The sequence below is a fragment of the Camelus ferus genome, chromosome 26 (genome assembly GCF_009834535.1).
Source record: "Camelus ferus isolate YT-003-E chromosome 26, BCGSAC_Cfer_1.0, whole genome shotgun sequence".
Lineage (NCBI taxonomy): Eukaryota > Metazoa > Chordata > Mammalia > Artiodactyla > Camelidae > Camelus > Camelus ferus.
In genome coordinates, this window is record NC_045721.1 from 22,117,225 (window position 1) to 22,133,738 (window position 16,514).

At 37.7% G+C, this 16,514-nt stretch overlaps 1 long non-coding RNA gene across 2 annotated transcripts; it reads left to right on the plus strand.

Annotated features, from left to right (window-relative positions):
* Positions 1–251: 251 nt before the first annotated feature.
* On the plus strand, positions 252–16,084 carry LOC116660049. 2 transcript variants are annotated; one of them, XR_004315403.1, is made up of 4 exons: positions 252–617; positions 11,839–11,888; positions 12,524–12,653; positions 15,807–16,084. It is a non-coding gene; the product is annotated as an uncharacterized LOC116660049 (long non-coding RNA). The 2 variants fall into 2 exon arrangements; XR_004315402.1 differs by lacking the exon at positions 15,807–16,084 and having other exon boundaries at positions 12,524–12,772.
* The last annotated feature ends 430 nt before the right edge of the window (positions 16,085–16,514 follow it).

Consider the following 16,514-nt stretch of genomic DNA (forward strand, 5'->3'; position numbering starts at 1 on the left):
TTTTTATTTCTGTTGAACACATATAAAGGACCTGGCTGTCATAGAAAGCAGACGTAGACAGTGTTCTGTTAAGTCTCCAAGTCAATCCAAGTGGCCTCTGAGTTCTAATGACTAGAAACCATCAGGCCAGTAACCAGTCATAAAAAGCATGAGGCAGAATCTCTCCCAGGTTCTTTACAGGAGGGCACTGTTTTTAGAGAAAACCTGCTTTCTACTTAAAGTCTCATGATACTCCTGGCTCTTGCATTTTCCTTGATAAACAGCCCAAAACAAAGTCACTGTAGAATACCAATGGCCCTTATGGGGGACCTTATGACTTGTAAAAATTAATGAACTAACAGATTTACAAGGAAGTCTGTAAAAAAAAAGTAGAGGACAAAACATGGAACATTCAAAAGTTAGAGTATGTCACTGGAGTATCGAGGCCTCAGAATAAAGTTCAAGCAAGTCTCTCTTAAAGGTTTGTTACCATTGAAATTAACCCTCCTTCACTCTCCGCTCAGCTTTACATGATGTTCTAAATGACCTATCTTTTCTTCAGGGAAAGAAATACCACATTGTTCAATCACTGCATCATAAAGTTCTGTGAGATTGCTAGTCCCTGGTCTAGAGCCAAGGTAAGGATTCTAATTAAGGAGTTTCCCAAACTTTAATAATACTGGCAAAACGTTTGTTCCTGGATGACTGATTTGCAGCAATTAGTTCTATTAATTACTGGCTGCACAGATGGGGGAAATATTTAATAACAGGAGAGAAAAGTATTAAATAAACTCTCTGAGTAGTATTTTATACTGCTTTGAGAAGGTAAAAAAAATAATGTACTAAATAAGGCAGTTTCAAAATTTATAGACAGGGGAGCATATACAAAGTTTCAAAATTATAAATTAAATTAAATCTAAGTGGAGAAGCCATTTACAGAAAGACTGGTGCAAAAGCAAAGCAGTCAGGACTGTGGGCACCTACCAGGCAGGCTCTCCTGCCCGCAAATAGGCCCTTTCTGTAAATACACCTGTAAAGCAGTGTTCCACCCACTGCTTTCTGCATTGAAGTCTCTAAGTACCCCAGAAGGGTTGCCTGCCTAGGACAAATCTTCAAGATCTTTTTTGGCTCAAAAATTCCTGCCCTAATTAGTATTAATTTGGATTGCTAATGTACGATGGGGGAAAATCCAAGTTTTGATTTTCAAGAAAAATCATTTTAAAAGGAACATCTTTGCTTTCTTCCTAAGCTTAGCAAAATTTTCTGGCCCCTCTTCTAAAGGAGAACGTAGCCCTTGGAAGACTGACACATTTTATAGGTGATCCCAGTGCTAGATCTGTGGAATTCAACACCCGTGTCCCTTCCATGTGGCGTTCAAACCAAGCCCTTTGCAAAGCCATAAACTATTCATATATATTCAAAACCACATAGTATGATTAAGGATTTGAACATGTGAATGTAGTTTTTACTCCAGAATTTAATTAATATACCATTTTACGATAGTATAATAAACATGTAGCATAACATGACCAGCACAATAGAATGCAACACAATGTGACATAATACAATTATTAGTACACAGGGTATGAAATCAGACCTGGACTACACTTATCTGATCCCTGTGGCCGTAGGCAAGTTATTTAACCTTTACATGTCTGTTACCTCATATATACATTGGAAAAATAACTGTACTTAATTTATATTGATGCTATGAGGATTAACAGTGAAATACTCATAGCAGTTTATGTCACATAATAAGGAAAATAATCTCTTAAAAACATTCAGCCATCATCAACAGTATTACTATCACTTATAATAATTTTGATGTCATTTCAATCTATCAGAATTAATACTACATAATATGTATGGAAGACCAAATAATTATAGAATTTAGTTCTTTGAAAGAAGCCAAAAAAAGTAAACATAGTTCTAGGTCAGTGTTTTTTCTTTTAAATTCTGTCTTAACATTAAGTATGTTTTAATATATTTTCTACAATTCTTCAATATGATAGATTTTTATTTCTGTATTTGATCTAACATCTAAAAAAAGGTTTAACCGGTATAGACACCAAAAGGGAAACAAAAAATGCCTGACATGGAAAAAAGTTTGTTTCAAGTTCACATTTCAAGAGATTAGCATTTGGTTGTCTGCAATCCCATCTATTTCCTCTAAAGAAAGGTCAGATTTTACATTTCATATTCCCATCTCTACATTTTAAAAACCTAAATTATTTTGACTATATTGCAAAGTGACAACATAAAGGAAGAAATGAAAGTGGGTTTCATGAAAAATTCTAAAAGTTCAGGGATATTTTTCAGTCGTCAAATAAATGCTACATCAGCATCCTTTCCCTATTAAAATCTTAGTTATTAGCATTGAATATATATACATGTCAGTGTTTCCCAAGACTCTGTCGTATGTCATGCCAGTAGAGGCAAGCACGAAGGTGTTTCCAGACCTGGTCCTAAGAGGACACAAAAGTGTCACTGGACTGTGTCTCCCTCAATCCCCTCAACTCCTCACTGTGTCACATGGCCCAGGGGAGCTCCCCACAGTGTTCCAGGGAAAACTCAAGGGAAAGGAATGTTTATCCTACTAGGTTCTGTCCACCACTAGTCCCTAGAGATTCCACTTCCTCCTTTCCTTAAATTGACCTTCCCCTCCCATAAGAAAGATAAATTTGCATCATGGTAACTTTTGTGGAGAAGAAAACACGTAACTAAAAATTAAGCAATCAATTAAAAATCAAAATCACTGTCTACATATCTTAGTGTCTGCTTGACCTTTGGGCATAAAAAGTGAGATCATTAGAGTTTTAAAAGATAAGAAAAATTGATCTCAATTTTGGTAGGAGAAGGGAAACACTGCAAAGATGCACATACAACAGTGCATCCGTGTCACGTAGGATGAAAGATATATCACAAAATGAGAGTGTAGAATATTTTCCTTAAATCTGAAACAGCTTGGTGGTCTGAGGAAACATTATTTCAGTGGGAGCCTGTATTGAATTATAATCATGTTCTCCATCAAACAATAGGGGAAAAGAGAGCAGGATCACCAGGCCAGGACCTACGACACGGTATACCACAGAAGATCATTACTGAATATTTGAGAGATCAAAAGTCACACCTGAAATTCTGTTCTTGTATGTAGGCTCCATATTCCCTGTACAGTCCTTTCTCACCAGTATTATCCTCCCCTTTGCCTTACTACCTGTGAAGAAGGCCTCACTACAGAGCGCTCTCCATCTCTGTCATCTGATTACCCACTCTTCTTCATAACTTTCAGTTTCCTGAGAAGAGATGTATTAAAGCCACCTGAGCCTGAGTTTTTGATGGATAGTTTCTCATCGAATCTTCGATTTCGTTAATTTAAAAGCGGCCTCTATCAGGCCATCCAGCTTCTCCCTCTTCACATAGCTATTTATTTTATGACACCCCCTCATCATTTCTAAAATTGCAGTAAGTCTTAATTCTGCGACTGTCTTTTGCTGTTGATTTCCTCTGCTTGTTCACTCATAGACGTTGTGTTGCTGTGTTTTCATTTCATGTTGGCATGTGCTTTTTTTTTGTTCTGTGTTACTCAAGATAGAATCAATTTTTTCAGACATCTACAAAGTATTTGAGTTCTGTTAGCATTTGGTACTACTTGTTACAATAAATGTTATACTTTTATCTAGATGACAGTTTTTCTGCATTTGTATTAAATATCACATTCATAAATTGCAACCTTACGAGCGCAGAGTACCAAAAGAAAAAATGTTAATACGTATGGGATATATAACCAAAATATTTTAATGTAATATAATTAGAAGCAATTATTAAAAGCAAATTAAAATACCCACTAATTGAACATTTATTATAAATTATAGTAAAGTATGAAGAGGTAACTCACAGGATTTCAAACTAGCTTCCTGGTCCAAAGAAATTGCTATAAACATTGCAGAAGTACCCTTTGGAAATCATGAGAAGAAACGGAATCATTTCAGAATAAGTAGGCTGGAAGGGAGGGAGTGTGTGGAAAGGCAAGGACAAGACTGATAAAGACAGAAACACAGGGAGAGACAGGAGCAGACAGACAGAAGGGAAGGTCGGTGAGTGAGAACACAATGAAAACTGACAGTGGGGAGAAGCAAGCCAGAAAAAAAGAGCAAGAAAAGAGAACATTTCTTCAGAAAAGTTGATGCCCTAATGGCCTCTACACATCACATGTTCAGTCTCATTCCAAATCAGTGAAACCAAGTTTAAACCAAAGTGAAGCACCAAAACACACAAACTCAAACAGATAAAATTAAACGTATTGATAAGACCAAGTTTTCTTGAGGATGTGCAGAAATCATAGTTTAAATCAATACTGTCTCTTTAGAAATACGACTGCCTTTATCGGCTAAGGTTATCTAAGCACAAAGCAGGCTTCAGCGATTTCTTACGTAAGAGCAGCACACGCACACATGCATCATACACACATACGTACAGAACGCTCTCAGCGTGGGAAGATCTCTCAGCAGCGCTGTTCAGAATAGCAAAACTTGGAAAAAGTCCAAATGTCATCAACGTTAAAATGGTAAATAAAATCATGATACTGTTACAATGGAATACTATACGGTAATAGGTAAACATGAAAAAACAAAAACCATCTGCGGTTACACACAACAGCAGAAGGAATTCCACACTGTGGTGAGTGAGAGAAGCCAGACAGAAAGAAACCATATAAAAGAAGATACTGTATAATTCTGTATGAAAGCTTTGAAAAGAGACAGAACTCACCTGTGGTGTCAGCCATCAGGACAGGGATGCTCTTCGGGAAGGAAATAAGGGGTAAACTAGGGGAATTTGAGGTTTTTTAATATTTATTTTTGATCTGGGTAGAGGTCACGTGGTATGTTTATGTTATTCATTGAGCTGCATGTTACGGTTTCTGCACTTTTCTGTGAATATATTTTGGCAAAATATTATATAAAGTAAAACAAACAAAAAACATATCTATGCCAGGGAGCACACACAAGAAGGAGATCTATACAGAACTCAAAATGCGCAGACACTGCAGGAGAAACCACCTGACACAGAATAGATTTAAAGGACGAGGATGATGAGATCAGATACGTTGGAAGAAAGATTTTGTTGATAAAATGTTGAACATACTAGAAAAGATGCTTTTGTAAAAATAATCACACACACATGCGCACACACAACACACATGAAACAGGTGAACACCAGGTCGATTTTTTTAAATCAAATACGGCTCTCTGTGTTAGATAAAAGTATTTCTGGCCTTACAAGATGTAGACCTAAAATAAAGGACACATCTTATTGATACAGTCAAGGAAGAACCAAAAGGGCTCCCGGGTAGTTCAAGTGAAAGAAGAAGAAAGACATCTAAAATGAAGATGAGGTTAAGGTACCGAACGATGAAATGTAAAAGAAGAAGACAGAGCTAACACACGATGAGGAGTCAGACTACGCCTCCTGGGCATTTTACATAATTGGAGATGAGTTCTCAGTAGAGAAGGCAGGGTGGGGAGTGAGAAGCTGGGGACATATCTTTTTTGAGTCCATGATGGAGGAGAAAGGATTACAGGGAGAGGCGCTCGATGAGGCAAGCTGATGGGGAGTATGTTCAGATAGCAGTTTCATGTCCCTGCACATCCCTCTCTCTGTGCGACAAAGGAGAAAAATGTGTTTAAGGATCAGAGGTCTTGTGCCTTGAAGAGCTAAGAAATACATTCCATTTAGGATGTCTGCATCCCGCCTGTGACCTTTTTTCCTTCTTTAAATCCAATCTCATTCAATCACTGAACTAAGCCTTTTCCTTTTTCTTTTTTTAAATCACAGCGAGGGGTTCTGACTTAATGTGTCACCACTTACTTGAGAGTTTGAATTTTTTAATATGACAGGAATTACGGCAGGCTTGGGAGTTATTAAAATAAGTAAGTCATGCTCCCTACCCTTGAAAAGCTCATGACCTACTGAGTCTGGAAAACCAAGGGACGATTTTAAACTGTCTAAAGTAAGAAAGCATGATGTACTGAGGAATGGATTCTAAGACCAGAAAAAGAGGGATTTCTGGGCAGGACCATAAGCTCAAATTACAACACATTCTCTGCCAAAATACAATTTCATGCCTGGGAGAAACTGTTATGTGGAATGTAGGGGACCTTGGATACAATCTTCAGGACTTAGGAAGGAGTTCACAGACAAGGACAGTTGTGGAGAAATGCTGCAGGGAGTGGCGATCACTTAGCTTAATGATTCGGATACTTCTGAACACTGGAATTTGACACAACATTGTAAAATGATTATAAATCAATAAAAAATGTTAAAAAAAATGATTCGCATACTTCAAGTTGTTCTTGCTTCATGGTCTGCTTTGGCATCTTTCTTGGGAGCATCATTTAAAAAATTCTGCCCCCTACCCCAGTTCTTTCCTTTCTTGGCAGTTGGTTCAGAAAACTGTGCCTATAGTTACCTCCCACTTGGCAGGGGGCCTCAGTTTAGGAAGAGTTCTCATCCAGGACATTCACACCCGCCTCTTCCAGGAAGAACAGCCCAGCCCTCAGAGATCACCCACACCTGAGCCCTATTCTCCAGGGGTCTGCACTCAGGCTTGGTGGTGGATGCAAAGACTGATTTTGTCCAAACTCCCCTCTTCGTGGACTTCTAAGAGTCCACTGCAGACAACTGGCCAATAGTTCTCTGCTTCCTAAAAACACGGACAGCTAACGGCAATGAGTTTCAAAACTTCTTTAGGTAGGGCTGAACTGATGAAAACTTAAATGTGCTCACATATTCCAAAAAAGCACTCTTCTATCTTGGTAAAGGAGGCTAATGGTACTCAAAGTGACAGAAATGAGGTGAAATCCACGTTAAGGCACTTCCATCAATTGCAAAATTCTAATTTTACTCCAAAAATTAGCCAAGTACGGGCCTTTGGTAATTAACTGGCATTGAATTAAATTCAGCAAACACTTACTCCCTTTATATTCTGGTTTAATTAAATGCAAATCAAGGTTAATCTGTATCCCCCAAACACTCACTTATAGCCATGGCAAAGGCAAATATTAAGAGAAACACTTCCCTTTGATGCACACAACTGTGCTACACTGAAGTATCGCACGCTAATGAGACTTCCCTCCACTTTGCTACTTTACGTTAGTGGCGGTTTCAGACAGCACTGAAAAATCACATCCATACTGCTTCATTTACAGTAGCTTATCTGCTTTTCCCCTAAACTCAAGTTCACAGAAGATAGAACAAGATTAGCTAAACACACAAATTAAAGAGATGAGAGTGGATCTACAAATAGTTATAATGCCTTTAGTTACTGCTATGGAATAGGAAGTTTAAAATCGGAGTATTGTGGCTAAATCCTGTGTACAATGACATTCAGTTAAACTTCAGTATTTGAATAAAGGAGAAACAAAACATATCTTACCGGATTAACAGCTGATTTATCATTAGACCCCCTAGCTACCCTGACTGTTAACATAAAGCAAACTACCAACTTTCTTCTAGTTTTGCAGCCTGCAGTTTGCCTTGTGTCACTGTTGAAGAAACGAAAAGGAGAGAAATCCTGATTCAAGGGTCAGAGGATTTAAGATTGAGAACATTTAAGAGAAGGTGGAGAACTGTAGCTTTCTTGATTTGGCCTTTTGACTCTTGTGTGAACTACCAAGAATTTAATTACATTGCTTTCTCCTCAGAACATTCAGTTACCAAACTGTACGATTCTGCCATCTGTCCGGAATCCTTGCTTCACTGTCTTTCAAGGAATGAGAGTTATGAGAGTGAGATGATACCAAAGGGTTAATTGTGTAAATCCATCCCCTTACTAGTGGCAGAGGCCCATCTATGACTGTTTAACCATGACAGGGTATCTCACCGCCAGAGAATCCAGGATCATTCCAGTAGACTTCCAGAAAGATGGCGAGAAAGTGTTAGCTACAGAAAAATGGAAAGCTCCACTGTTGGGATGACTGTAAGTTATCCTTAAGAAAAGGGACAAAACTATTAATAAAAGAAGCTGTAAGAGAAATTTATGATGAAGGAATTTATAATTTTTACTTTTTACAAAATTATATGGTCAAAGCTTTTTTTTTTTTTTTTTAATTAAAAGACTTTCTCCCAATCTCGAGGTGAGCAATGACTTAAAAGAAAAAACAAGCAAACTGGCATGATATTCATGAAAACAGCAATTTGCAGAAACATAAAATTTTTAAACTGAAGTTCAAATATGTCTTGAGTATATTTAATCAAACAACCCATTGCTATAGCAAGAATCTTTTATATAGAAACCAAAAAGTTGATCTCTATCTTCTTTTTCTAGTGAGCGTGGTCAGCTCCTCTCAAGAAGCAGATACCACTGTTAAACAAGTCTCTCTGGTACGAACTCTTAACACAGCACTAAATGTTGTATTCAGAGAATGTCTTCCGGTCAGCCCTTGCTTTGCCCTGAAAAGTTCAAGTCCTCTTAAAAATGTATTAGGATCTACTGTACTAATATGTTTTCTAGAATTCTGTAATTTCCCAATTTAAGACAGACCACCATCTAAAAGCTTATGAATCAGTCAGTTATTTGTAACTGGGGATTTTGCCATAAAATAATGAAATATACCATGGCCACATGCCCACTTTAAATCTGCATGAAGAAATGCACATCCATACGACCTGCATGCATATGTACAGACACACGTTAATAAATGAATACACAAAACTATGCCAAGGATTTAGCTCTATAGAATCTAGACATTTATCTATTTATCCAGCAAATATTTTTTTCTCTTTTAAAATGCAAGGCATAATGACAGAAGATAGTATCAAGAAAATGTATAAATTTTGCATGTGGAAGAAAATGCATGTGAACATTCATCCTACTCCAGGTACTCTACCCCCTGTGTATTATGTACGTCATATGCATTATGTCACTCTGGAAAAATGTACTCAATAGTTAAATGCTGGGTGCTAAAATAATCTCCTGAAGGAAAGTGACTGGGATCACAAATAAGGCGAAGGATTGAAAATTTTACTTTCAGATAAAGGAGCAGTCGCACCAGGAAACCCGCAGAAACAGTCGCATTTTTGTCCGTGTGAATGGCACACCTTGTGACTGCGCAGTTAGCGTGCGCCTGGTGTAGCCGCACACAGGGGCCCTGAGACACATGCTGAAGGATCACCAGGAGAAATGAGTGTCTAAGGTGATGTCCACCTGAGGGAGCAGCGCAGGCACTGGAAGTAGACATGCCTTTGCTAGAAGCTTGGCTACAGTACTTACTGACTATATGAAGCCCAACAAGTTAACAGTTCAACGGTGTTTTTTGCTTGTCTGTTTAAAGTACGCACACCACAACACATCCCTAGAAGAGGGGTTGAATTAATCACCTGCATGGTCCTGGTCCTCCTCCAATGGCTGGCGGGTGCGAGTGCAGGTCATGGAGAGAACGTGGCCATCAAGTGACCCACGAGCTGGACCTAAGCAATCAGAGGCTCCCCGCCTTCCCCCTTGTCCTTGGAGTGTACCTCCTGCCCAGTGTTCCCACAGTGGGAGCCGTTTTCAAGGCCACAGCCTTGAGACAGCAGTGTGTCCCTGAGAGCATCTGGATGGGAGACGTGACTGAACCCAGTTAAAGTCTCAATGTGCATTAAAATTTCACATTCTGGTGGGTAAGTGGAGAGATCTACTTGTCTTGGGGCTGCTCATATGTAAGTTCCTTTGCTTGTTAAACCTGCCACCTCCCTATCTAGAGTGGTCTGCCTCTTTCTTGGATCTCTCCTTGCCCCCTGTGTATGGGGCCAGTTTGCAGACCAACAGCGGGTGAGGAAGGGAGGCGTTTGCTCCAAGAAGCAGACAAGGGGACATGCACATTCATAGCAGAAGGGAACCATCAAGAGGCAGAGGGCTGACGTGCTGGACCAGTAGAAGAATGTGTAGGTCTTCACATGGATCACTCTGCATCCTCACAGATGAATGGGGTTATGCTGGAAATTCCCTCAGCAGGGATCTGGCGTGACTGACATCCTGTCCTACAAACGCACACGTTTTTCTCGTTGATTTTTTTCTATAGTTGAGAGATGTATTAATGTAATTTTAATAATTCAGTATTTTTAGTTCACAAAACTAGTTTCTCATATCATTAAAACAATTCTGAATTTGAAGAAACAAATAAAAGATTATGTATTGGGGGATTGTCTAGTTGCTTAAGCCAGCCTGCAGGAGCTGAAGGCAGTATTTATTTTGACCCTGTAATGCTTCAAGAAAAGGAATGCGTTGGTTATCAAAATTTTAGATGTTTTTAAAAATACTTTCAAAATCAGTTGTGTATTAATGCAATTTTCAAAGGATTATTTTAAACAGTCCTTTGTTAATTCAAGTCAGTGCCTCTGAAATTAGCCTTCTAGTAAATCTGGACTGGCTTCTTGGATTCTCTTATGAAGGATGGGCTTGTAATTAGTAACAGCTGTGAATCTCCATTTTGTAAAAGTGGAGAAGATAGGTTATCAAATTAATCACATTTGGACACATATCAAGTTTTTAAAAGAGGAGAGATTTGTGTATTTTGTGTGTGTGTGGTAACGTTTTGAAAATAGTACATAAAAAAGTACAAATACTTTAGCTAACCTTGCTCTAAAGGCAAAATATGAATTATCTTTCCTCCCAACCCCAAGTTAATTAGGCCATTCACCTCTTTACCTCCTACAGAGTTGCCTCATTCTCTGAACTATTCTGAGCATCCATTTTATCACCTCTGTACATCTTCAGATGCACACTCACTGTTGCAAGGGAAACTTTAACTAGATCACCCATCATCTGCAGAGAGCTGGGACTTCAGAGGAGCCCTGGAAAATCATCTCACCATTAGGCTATAAGCAATTTTGAAAATGGAAAGTAGAGCGTATTTACTCCACCTGGTGAGTCTCTAATTACAATGGTCTAGATTCATCATTTATACGCATTTGTCATTTTAATTAATTACTCAGGGCTCCACTGAATCCCTTTGCTGCCTTCTAAAATTCCCATTGATTTAAAACGATAAAATTGTCACTACAGAGTCACAGACTTTTTGGAATCAGTGGGTTTTTATACAATCAAGAACTATTCTAAATAGTTCATCCTCTCTGTGGAGTTCAGAGATTTCCTACCCCTTAAGATCATCTTGCCTTTCTTTTCCCTCTGACTATGAATACGAAGAATCTATTTACCATATTTTAGAAAGTCACTTAAAAATTCTGTTGTCAGTCTTACAAGTCCCATGTTTAATATCACTTTAAGTATGCATTGGGGTTATTATGTTATATTTTTAATAACTGCTTTAAATAAATAGTAAAGGCTGATTTGGTAGGTAACAGGTTTGCCTGTGAACACATTCATGCACAGAAGTGTCAAGACTGATGTTGAAATGCAATACAAACAGTCTCAGCTATTTATGTAATACCTTTCATTCTTGAACTTCTTTTTTTCCAATTCCATTATAAGTACATTCTTGGTTTTTAATTTATTCAACAACTTTAGAGATTCACCCAATACCATGAAAAAAGTTACTCACACTAGCAGTGATGGAATCCCTTAGGTTTTGAGTAATATAAAATTCTGGAGCAAAAACCTTCTTTACTAGCCTGAATTAACTAAATCAGTATCTACACCAAAATCAAATTGATTTAAGTTGGTTACATGGGTGTCTCCTTCATGAACTGCATACCGATGCTAGTCAGTTAACGAAGGCATGTATATGGTCACGGATAACTTCTAATGAGAACTGTGTTTTGCTTACTTAGACTAAGGTACTTGTTCTAAGTGCTTTTTGTGGACAAATTGACTTAATCACAGCACACTTATCAATACCTTCTATTTTCACCTGCATTTTATAGAAGAGAAAACTGAAGCACAGAGGGGTTGTGGAATTTCCAAAGTGAACATGGTAAGTGGCGCACTCTACACACTCCGAGCCTGCACTCCTAGCCATTTTCCTCCACTGCAGCCTGTTTTTGTGTATTTTCACTCTGTTACATAATGTTTGATGTTTGAGATCTAGTCTTTGCCATCTTGTTTTTCTCCTACAAGGCCAGTCAAAACGTAAGTACTGAATATTTTTATTTTTCACTGACATACTTTTTAAAATCCCAACACAATTTGTGGCCAACTCAATATATGTATGTACTGGGCCCCTTCCTAAGTCCACGACTTAATTCGTTGGACAGCTTTACTGAGGAGTAAGTTACATTCAATAACTGTCATTTGTTTTAAATGAGCAATCTGATGGGTTTCAGGGATAGTGTTTATATGCATGTAATAATGACCACAATCAAGATACAAAATTTTAGCAATGTCTCGGAAAGATCTCTCAAGCCTCTTCACAGTCAGTCCTCTTTCCCTGAACCTACATATATTGATCTGTTTTCTGTTTCAGTTTTTACTTGCTTTTTCTAGAATGTCATATAGATAAAATCCTGCAGTATGCAGTCTTTTGCATTTGTTTTCTTTCACTTAGCAGGAATGTTTTGCAACTGGTCCAGAGTGTTACAAGTGACAACCGTTTGCTCCTTTTCCCTGCAGCATGGATTCCACGGCACAGTACCAAAATTTGCTTAGAATCAGTTGACCAACTTTTAGATTGGATTATTTCCAACTTGGGGCTCATTTCAGCAACGCTACTACCAACATCCATGTACAGGTTGTTGTGTGGGTATGTATTTCACTGCACTTGGGCAAATTTCTAGAAGTGGGGTTACTGGGTCATGTCATTTTTACACTTAACTTTATCTCTAATGCTAATTTGTTTCCCCAAATGCACACTTTTATATTCCAATCACCCAAGTCCAGAGAGCTTGAGGTGCTTCCCATCCCCTCCACATGTCTTCTAAATTTCAGCCACAAGTGGGTGTAGAGGGGTATGTCATTGGGGTGTTAATTTGAGTTTCTCTGATGGCCAGTGATGTTGATTATCTCCTTCTATGCTTATTAACCATTCATGTATCTTCTTTTGTAGAGTAATTATTACAAATGTTTACCCATTTGGGGGTTGTTTTCTTATTAACTTTAAAACATCTTCTAGATATTAAAAATACAAATCCTTTAAAGGTTTATGGAATTTACCAGGGAAGTCATCTCTTTTCTGAGTTATTTTTTGCAGGAAGGCTATTAATTATGAATTTGATTCCTTTCATTGAGAAAGGTTATTTATATTAACTATTTCTTCTTGGGTAGATTATAGAAAGTTGGGCCCTTTAAGGACAATGCTGATCTTGGAATGATGTCGCTCATAATAGTCCCTTCTTATCACTTTAATTTCCTCAGGATCTACAGTAACAGTTCCTCTTTCGTTAATGATATTGTTCATCCATGTCTTCTCTGTGTTCTTAATCAGTTTCAGTAGAGTTCTATCAGTTTTAATGAACTTTTCAAAGAATTGGCTTTTGATTTTATTGATTTTTCTCTTTTGCCTAATTTTTTCCATTTCATTGATTTTTGCTCTTATCTATACTGTTTTTTTCTTCTCCTTCCTATATGGACAATTAGCTCTTCTCTTTCTGTGTTTATTAAGAAGACACTTAGGTCATTAAAGTATGGCCTTTCGTCCATTCTAATATAATCATACAAAGTCATAAGCTACCTTCAAGAACTGCGTTAGCTGCACCCTCTACCTTTTGATAAGCTGTGTTTACATTCCCACTTAGCTCAAAATACGTTCTCATTTGCTGTGATTTCATTCTAGACCTACGGATTATTTGGACATTTTTGTTTAATTTCAAAGTACTTGGAAACCTTTTAAATGCTTGCTGTACTGTTTTCCAATGTAATTATGCTGGGGGAATTTCAACGTATTTTAATTTACTGATATTTAATTTGTGTCCCAGCATGTGATCTACCCTGGTGAATACATTATGTGCACTTAAAAAGAATGTGTTCCTATCAAGCGTAGTGTCTGTAAAATCAAGTAGGTCAAAGTGATTAATAGCGCTGTTCAGCTCTTCTATATTTTTACTGATTTTTAATCCAGTTATTGTATCAGTTACTGAAGTAGAAATGATAAACTGTTCCCACTATCATTGTGGACTTGTAATTGGTCCTTTACTTATGTGAATGTTTCTGTATGTCTTTTGAAGCTCTGTTATTTGTCACATACAGAGTTATAATTGTAATGATTTCAAGGTGAATTGACAATTTCATCATTAGGAAATGTGCCACTCTTCCAATGGTAATCATTTTTTCAATTTAAATCCATTTTATGGGGGTACTAATAGATTAATGAAAGGCCCGCTACCCTTAGTGTTTACATAGTATATATTTTTCAGCCATTTGTTTTCAACCTACATCCATCATTGTACTTGACGTGTCTTCTTTTTCATCCATTATGACAATTAGTGCCTTTTAACTAGAAAGAGGCTATTACAGTTCAATGTAATTATTAAAACTGTAACATGTTAATGCTGCATCATTTGTTTCTCTTTGGTTTATGACTGACATTTCCCAAATTTTTTATTGAAATTGTTTCATTTTCATATATGCTTATTTTCATTATGTTTTTAGTAGTTTTTCAAGGGATTCCACAGTCTACTTCAAGTTTATATCATGACACTTTACATAAAATGTAGATCATAATGGTTACCTTATCCTCATCCTCATCTTCTGTACCATGGTAGAAATCTGTAACTTTATAATCTCTCTCAGTATTTGAAAAAAATTAAGCCATTCTTTTTTCAAATATTCCTTCTGCTTTCTTTCCATATCAGCTTGCTGGACTGCTGTAGGGTGACACTGAGAACTGAGGGAACATAAATAACAAATCTGGAGTCTCAGAGTTTTGGAAGCAAGAAATTCAAGATCCAAGTATTAGCAGGACTGGTTTCTCCTAAGGGCTGTGAGGAAGAATCTGTTCCCTACTTCTTCCTTCATTTTTGGTGGTTTGCTGGTTTTCTCTGACGTCCCTTAATGAGCAGCAACCTCACCCTGATCTCAGCCTTTACCTTTACATGTGTGTCCCCTGTATGCAGACCACTGACCAAATTTCTCCTTTTGATACAGAAACCAGTCATATGGGGTAGGAGTTCACCTCACTCCAGTGTGACCTCATTTTAACTTACATCTGCAAAGATCCTATTTTCAAAAGAGAGTCACATTCTGAGGTACTTGGAGTTAGGACTTCAGCATATAAATACAGGGGAGACAATGCAACTTCTAACACTCCCCTTCTGGGAATCAAATGAAGTGTACGTTAAACTCTTTGAGATTACCTAACAGGTATTGGAGAGACTGTTCACTTTTTCAATTTTCTTCTAAGAAATTAACTGATACAGAGCCAAGGTCACTGCCTCCTCTCTCATCACCCTTCCCCTGGACACCAGTTATTTTTTTCAAATTTCAGATATTGTATGTTTTCATGTCTTTGACTTCCATGTTTTACTTTTATTGTTTTTATCCCCTCTAGGAATATCTCCTGTATTTTCAATCTTTGAAAGTATATATATATTTACATATTTTATATTTTATAAATGTATCTATATTAGCAGTTTTTAAGATTCTTCTCTGTGAATATCACCATTTGGTTCCTCTTAGGTTGGGTCTCAATTGATGGTTTTTATTTTTAAAAATGGGTCCCAAATTACAGATTCTTTATATCAAGTGTTTTGGAACGTGTCCTACACACGTCTCGTGTTAATCTGCGGGGACTCTGGATTTATGTGCTGCTCCTAAAAGTGCTGTTTCTTTTGTTTCCGCGAACATTCATTTTGTTATAGCGAACATTTGTTTTAGAAAAACATAATTCGTTTAGATGCAAACTGTGCACTCCATCTTCTGGGGTAGCCACTCATGACCTGTTTTGATCTTTTCTCTTTAGATTAATGCTTTTATTCTTGTCTGTAAATGCATGATTCAGGCATCAGCCATGTAGAGAGAAGAACGTGATCTGAGTACCTTCTTTCTGGCTCTTTCCTTTCCTGGATTTTGCCTTCTCTCTCCAGTGGTCATGATTGTCTTCACTCCATTTCCTGGATTCTCAAGGCTGAAGACTGAGTTTCCCACTGACAGCCTCACTGTTCTACGCTAACTGTGTCTGCTTTCAGTCTAAAATGCGCATAAATGAGGGACTCACTCTGTTACTCCCTTCTCTGGGTATGATTAGCCAGCCAGAGTCTGCTCCTTCTGTTCAGCCTCCAGAACCTTCAAGTACCAGCTTTAGGTATGATTTACAGAGTTCACTGCGTTAGCTGTCCAAGGCTCAGGTCTCTTACTCTACCCAAGGGGAAGTCCTGTCTCATTGTTTTTACTGCACAGTACAACCAGCTCTCTAAAACCAGTGACCCTCTGGCATGTGAAGCGTCCTAGAAGTTTACCATGTGGATTGATTTATGGTAATAATGAGAAGAGGGAGTGAAAGATTTAACTGTAATTATCATTCTGACAGCAGTAGTATCAGGACCAATAAAACAGAAGTCAGTGAATACTCTGGAAGAGGCCCTGTGCTGTGTGTTTTCCATACATTCTTTCATGTAATTCTCACGTTAATGTTGTAAGTTGAATAGTATTACTGTAAATTAGCCAGTCA